The following is a 7,048-nucleotide window of genomic DNA, read 5'->3' on the forward strand; positions in this document are numbered from 1 at the left end:
TTAGAACAATTTTAATAAAGGACGGAAAACCAAGTGAAACAACTAGCTGATGAAATAAAGTCCCAGACGAATAGTACCGCGATTACGGAAACCGAGAGGGGAGGTGACTTGCCGACTACAGCCACTACATCAGCAAGTCCAAAGTCGTTGCGGCAAAATCTGGTACAGATTGAAAGAAACGTGTCAGACAATAAAGCCTTACAGACAGTGAACACCGTGAGGGAACATACGGAGGCACCTTGTGACATGAATCAAGCGTCCACACACAGCCTGACAGCGTCACAAACAGCGAACTACTCTAGAAATAACTAAACATACAACATCAACACCTTTACCCCATTAATACGCATTACTGCACACCTAGCTAGTAGTACAGATTACGTAGTAGAGACGAGGAGAAGCCCCAAGCAGAGCAGCGTATGTCAGAAGGAGCGTGAAAGATACGGAAGTCCATAGTGAAAACAGATCGACACCCAGAGGAGAAAAAAACTCCCTAAGCTTACACACTACTTAAACTAAATTATCCTAAGGACAAACACACACACACACACACACACACACACACACACACACACACACACACACCGAGGGAGGACTCGAACCCAGAGGAAAATATCGATTTCAAGCCTTTTATTTCGATCAGAAAATTCCAACACTATAAACATGATGGAAACATTTTACATCCAAAAACGTTTATGGAACAATTTGATCTCAGTTCACCACTCCACTGGCCTCTCATGTACAAGTTAGACTTTGTCTGCTCACATATGGAAGGCACAATAGCAGAATGGATGAGGAATATAGCCAGAACATGTACATCATATGAGGAGTTACGCGCGGCCTTTCTCAACAAGTACTGGTCTAGAGAGGTCCAAGATACAATCAAACAAGAATTGATGATGAGCAGAGATTTCGGAAATTTAGGGTTGCGGAATACGGTAAATTTTTTCGAAAATATGACCTTTCAGAAATTATTCCACTGTATTACATGAAATTACCAACAGAATATCAACAGACACTAGTTGATGGGTGCAGTGACAACATAGAACTATTTAAAGGAATGTTAAGGGAATTGGAGTTTGCTTTTAATGAACAGCAGGCAAGAGAGAAAGGAAATCAGAAGGAAACGAAGAATCCGATACACGAGAATCATAACGAAAATAACAGAGGCCAAAATGGCAAAATTATATAAGTAGACAAAAACAACAAAATTCTAAACTAGGAAACAAAGTCGGAAATAATTCCAATTGGAGAAACTACGTGAGAGACAGTATGCAACCACTTGAGCCGAAATGGAAATCTTGGAACATTAGGGCACAGTGGAGTGGCCACCACCGACGTGACCAAGAATGGCAAGAAAAATCATCAAGATAATGGACAACTAGGGACAGACACAAGTTGAACAAATCCAGACGGTGTACAATTTGAAGAAATAAATAATAACGACTGACTAGGCCATGGGTCGGGAAAGACTGAGAAACAGCCCGAAAATAAAGTTGAACTCAGTCGTATCAGCCGGGCGTTGTGGCCGAGCGGCTCTAGGCGCTTCAGTCCGGAACCGCGCTGCTGCTACGGTCGCAGGTTCGAATCCTGCCTCGGGCATGGACGTGTGTGATATCCTTAGGTTAGTTAGGTTTAAGTAGTTCTAAGTCTAGGGGACTGATGACCTCCGATGTTAAGTCCCATAGTGCTCAGAACCATTTGAACCATTTTTGCAATAGCTGGGCAGAATGTTGTTATCCACAACTGAAAATTGTTGCATTCATATTTAGCATGGGTGTCGACTAATCTGTTCAACCTCCTAAGAATTATTTGGCAAATGAAATATAGTCTATATGACATCGAATGAAAATGCGGAAAGCAGTGGCGTGGCAATTCACTCTGAAGAGAGTACAGTACCTTGCTAACGTAAAGCGAGAACATGAATGAAGTAATTGTTAACACAAAATAAAGGGAAATACCACAATCTTACAATAGCAGTAGGAATGATAATACATTTAAAATTGTCAGTTTTCGGAACAGTGGACCGTGATGAAGAAATGTTTTGCATCAGATGTTTGTTTCAGCAGTATAGTGTTTGCGATGACACCTGTGAGTGTCAACAGTGCTGTTTGTCTCCTTTGAGGAAAACGTATGACAAAAGGTAGAACGCTCAACGTAAGGACGTAGGAGTGCACCGTTAATTGTGTAAATACAAGCTGTAAATCATCGTTCAGAGGTGGAAGGTTTATAAGGTGGCCTAATCTGCGCGATGGCGCAAGAACGCGCCACAAGGACGTAATATTGTTGTAACTTGACGTAAGGACGTTAAGTGCAGTACTTTAATCACTCAAAATTAAATAAAGATGAGTAGCACAGATTTAAGGCAGTTGTAGTCACGGAAAAAGTTCCGGAAATGTCTCTTAATGTATGAAGTAACAATCGTGTGATCGTGGTAATCGTGTCCTTGAGTATTGACCATAATATCATATTAATATTTCCGTAGGTACCAACAATTATGACGTATTTACTAGCAACAGACTTAAGAAAAGCTTGAAGAAACAGAAGAGATACCAATGACATCATCAAAGCAATGACCACTGGAAGCGAGGAATAAATGAAAAGTTTCAGCACAGTTATAAAATCTGCACACAGTCAAAAATGGTTCAAATGTCTCTGAGCACTATGAGACTTAACATCTGAGATCATCAGTCCCCTAGAACTTAGAACTACATAAACCTACCTAACCTAAGGACATCACACACACCCATGCCCCAGGCAGGATTCGAACCTGTGACCGTAGTGGTCGCGCGGTTCCAGACTGAAGCGCCTAGAACCGCTCGGCAACTGCGGCCGGCCTGCACACAGCCGCAGCTCTGTTTCTTATGTTCACAGGAATAGCCACACGGCATCCACGGCCAGCTGAGATACAAAGGAAGCCAATGCTTTCCAGTATATACAGGGTGATTATAATTAAAGTTAAACTTTCAAACCGTTGTGGAAATAACACCACTGGTCAGAATGACGTCAAATTGCTATGTATTATTATCGGAGAAGGGGGAAAACGTAAGGTAGACGAAAAATAAATAGTTACAAAATAGTTCAAATGGTTCAAATGGCTCAGAGCACTATGGGACTTAACAGCTATGGTCATCAGTCCCCTAGAACTTAGAACTACTTAAACCTAACCACCCTAAGGACATTACACAACACCCAGCCAAAATCCCTGACCCCTACAAAACGTAGCAATAGATGGCGCTGTAAGCATTATAATTTAATAGCGGTCGAGTACAAATGACAAATGAATCATACAACAATGACTAAGGTTTACGTTTGACGTTAAACAAACTGTACTTCTCAGTATGCATGGGTGTACAGGTGTGATACTGTTAGTTACGTAATCCCATCCACCACGGCAAGGTCATATCACACCGGATGGGGAAAATCTGTTTTCAAGTATCCTGAGGCCAAAAATAGCATAAAAACCATCACTCACATTGGTTTTTGACTGTCCTGAGGCCAAAAACCGCATAAAAAGCATCAATCGCATCGGTTTTTAATTGTCCTGAGGCCAAAACCCCGTAAAAAGCATCAATCAAAAACAAATAGGATTGTTAATTTCTGTGTGACTGTCTACCGTTCTCCGCAACAAGTTGAAATCGAGAAACAGAATGTTCCACAACTGATCGAAGTGTTTCTAGCATCACGTTCAGAATGTGTTGCGTGCCTTCAATACAGCTAAATTTGCAATCGGAACACTGAGCGCAACATTTTCCGATAGCCCCACGGCCAGAAGTCATATGGATTAAGATCAGGTGATCGGGACCCCCAGGCTGTAGGGAAATAGCGGCTGATGATTCTAGAATTTCCGAAATGGTGATTCAGCAACTGCCTAACTGGATTTTGAATGTGCGGAGCTGCGCCATCTTGCATAAACATGATCCCACCCACTCATCCACGCTGTTGGAGAGCTGGAATGACCTAGTTGCGCAAAAGACAGTCATAGCACTTACCAGTGACGGTACAGGAAATAGGAGCAGAAGCATCTGTCTCTTCGAAAAAATATGGCCCTATGATAAATGATGGCGTAAACCTGCACTACACAATGATCTTTTCGAGATGAAGTGGTACCAATTGATTTGCGTGTGTATTTTCCGTTGTCCATATTCGACAATTCTGTGTTTTGACATATCCTGTCAGATGGAAGTGGGCTTCATTTGTCCACAAAATCTTCCACAGTCAATCATTGTCCACTTCCATGCAAGCAAGAAATTCTAAAGCAAAGGTCTCTCTTGCTCGCAAGTCAACAGGATTCAACTCGTGCACATGGGTAATTTTGAATGGATATCAAAGAAGGATGTTTCGTACGATTTTACGCACCCTGCTCACGGGTATGTCCAATGTTCGGACAATTCTCCATGCACTACACGTTTGCACTCCACCACTCGTCTCCTTCTGCATTTCTGTGTCTCTGCCTCCACTTACGTCGAAGCAATTCGTTTCCTCTCTCTACCAGGCTGCACCCCAGAATAACCCGTCTTTACGAATTTCCAAATCATTTTCTCCATATCAACGACAGTCGTCGGACCAACGCCTTTTTTCAAATCTTTCAGTGTCCGGAACTTCTGCAGAGCGACATGATTACAGGCATAATTCTTGTAATACAGCTTTACATGCACAGCCGCAATCCTGCATTGAGACAGTAATGGCAAACGTCGCAGACACTAAAGGAGGACAGCTGTTTTCATTTACGTATTCTCACACATACAGCGCCATCTAGTCATCAATTTTCACTCTTTTTCTCCTGCAATACGTTTTCCCTCTCCTCCGATAATATTCGGTTGCAATTTGACGTCATTCTGACTATTGGTGTTATTTCTACAGCGTTTTGAAAGTTTAATTATGATCACCCTGTATAGGCAACAGTGGTAACTAGCGTAAGAATAGAGTAGACATGCTGGCTAGCGCGTTTTTAAAATAGTTAACAAGCAGGATTGACTTTTGGAATTTAACCCATGCTAAGGACCTAGGTGGTGGAATAAACATAGTTTGTACTAATTAAAATATTAATCCTGAACATGACAGATACTCAAGGACAGGAGCGCAGCCCAAACAATAATTGTGTTATGTACTTAGCAATAACTAGAAACTACTCTTATGTAATCTTGTAATTCTTTTTTTGTGCAGACAAATAGAATTTCTGAAATACGTCAATTTAAATGACCTCACAATTAACTAATTCTTTATGCAGAGAACAATATTGTATATTATGTTTGTGTCCCTGCATAAACTGACATAAAAATGTGTCAGTGATTAAAATTGTACTTGTTAGTAGGTGAAGGTAATAAGAATATACCAGCACGATGGCATGATGTTCAGTGATGGTGCAAACGGAAGGATAAAGCTGACGAGATGACTGAATCGATCAGGGAGATATGGCAGCGCCGGGGGACAACGTCCCTGACGCCGTGTCCGAGACATACACAATAGGAGCGGTAAGTTCGTCAATGGGCAGATGGGTACATAGCGCCGCTCACCCAGGTAGGGGCTTTGGTGGAGGCCGCTTGACAAAGACACCAGAATAACAGTAGCATTTTGTGCAAGATCTCAACTGCGACCATACAAAAGGTCAAAACAGCTAGGCACACAAGGAAGGATCATGGCTAAATGGATGAAATCAGAAATCAGTGCGACGCCAGGAGCTCCATTAGCTCTATCCTGTAGCATCCTAAATGTACAAGGAGTGACTTAAATGTCACGAACCTAATCTTTACATTTATTCTGGCACCTCCTCAAACGGACCTTGTCAACCACAATGGCTCGTGTTCCGAAGTAAAAAACTTCCACAACCATAGCAATAGGGCAAAGCCACAATGGGCACGTTTTGTTAGTGCAGATTGCCTACATCAGGGGCAGCTATGCACTCAGGGGCAAATCTATTATTCTTCTTTGATTTACATGTCATTAACCTATTGTTCTCATTTGTTTGACAGGTCCGTAACCTATTTTTCTGATAAAAGGATCCTTTCTTTTGATTGACAGGCACTTAACCTATTGTTCCCCCACCCCCTCCCACTCCTCACCCTCTCAGAAAACCTCCCCCATTGCTGCTGCAGGTACACTTTCAGATATGAGTTATTCAATAGCACCTCTCACTCTTATCAATTTGGTTGACTACTTAATTAAATTGATCAATTAATTAACCTCTCCCCTCTGGTAAACATAAACCCTCCCACCCTCCCTCCCGGAAATATGCGGGAAAAAGTCTCAGTTGATCGGTCATTTGGAGGGAATTCATTTGTAGTGTATGGAATATAGCTTAAACAATTTAGACAGAGTATACAATATTGTTTAGTTATTTATGGCAGTGTATGGAATATATTTTATTTATTTAGTTAAAGAATTTGTCTGGAAATCGATTGCTGCGTTTGGAATAGTGTTTAAACAATTTAGACTATGTGTGGAATATTGTTTATTTAAGTAATTTAAGGGATTCAAAGCAGTGTATGGAATATACACTCCTGGAAATGGAAAAAAGAACACATTGACACCGGTGTGTCAGACCCACCATACTTGCTCCGGATACTGCGAGAGGGCTGTACAAGCAATGATCACACGCACGGCACAGCGGACACACCAGGAACCGCGGTGTTGGCCGTCGAATGGCGCTAGCTGCGCAGCATTTGTGCACCGCCGCCGTCAGTGTCAGCCAGTTTGCCGTGGCATACGGAGCTCCATCGCAGTCTTTAACACTGGTAGCATGCCGCGACAGCGTGGATGTGAACCGTATGTGCAGTTGACGGACTTTGAGCGAGGGCGTTTAGTGGGCATGCGGGAGGCCGGGTGGACGTACCGCCGAATTGCTCAACACGTGGGGCGTGAGGTCTCCACAGTACATCGATGTTGTCGCCAGTGGTCGGCGGAAGGTGCACGTGCCCGTCGACCTGGGACCGGACCGCAGCGACGCACGGATGCACGCCAAGAGCGTAGGATCCTACGCAGTGCCGTAGGGGACCGCACCGCCACTTCCCAGCAAATTAGGGACACTGTTGCTCCTGGCGAGGACCAT

Source organism: Schistocerca gregaria, chromosome X (assembly GCF_023897955.1).
Source record: "Schistocerca gregaria isolate iqSchGreg1 chromosome X, iqSchGreg1.2, whole genome shotgun sequence".
Taxonomy (NCBI): Eukaryota; Metazoa; Arthropoda; class Insecta; order Orthoptera; family Acrididae; genus Schistocerca; species Schistocerca gregaria.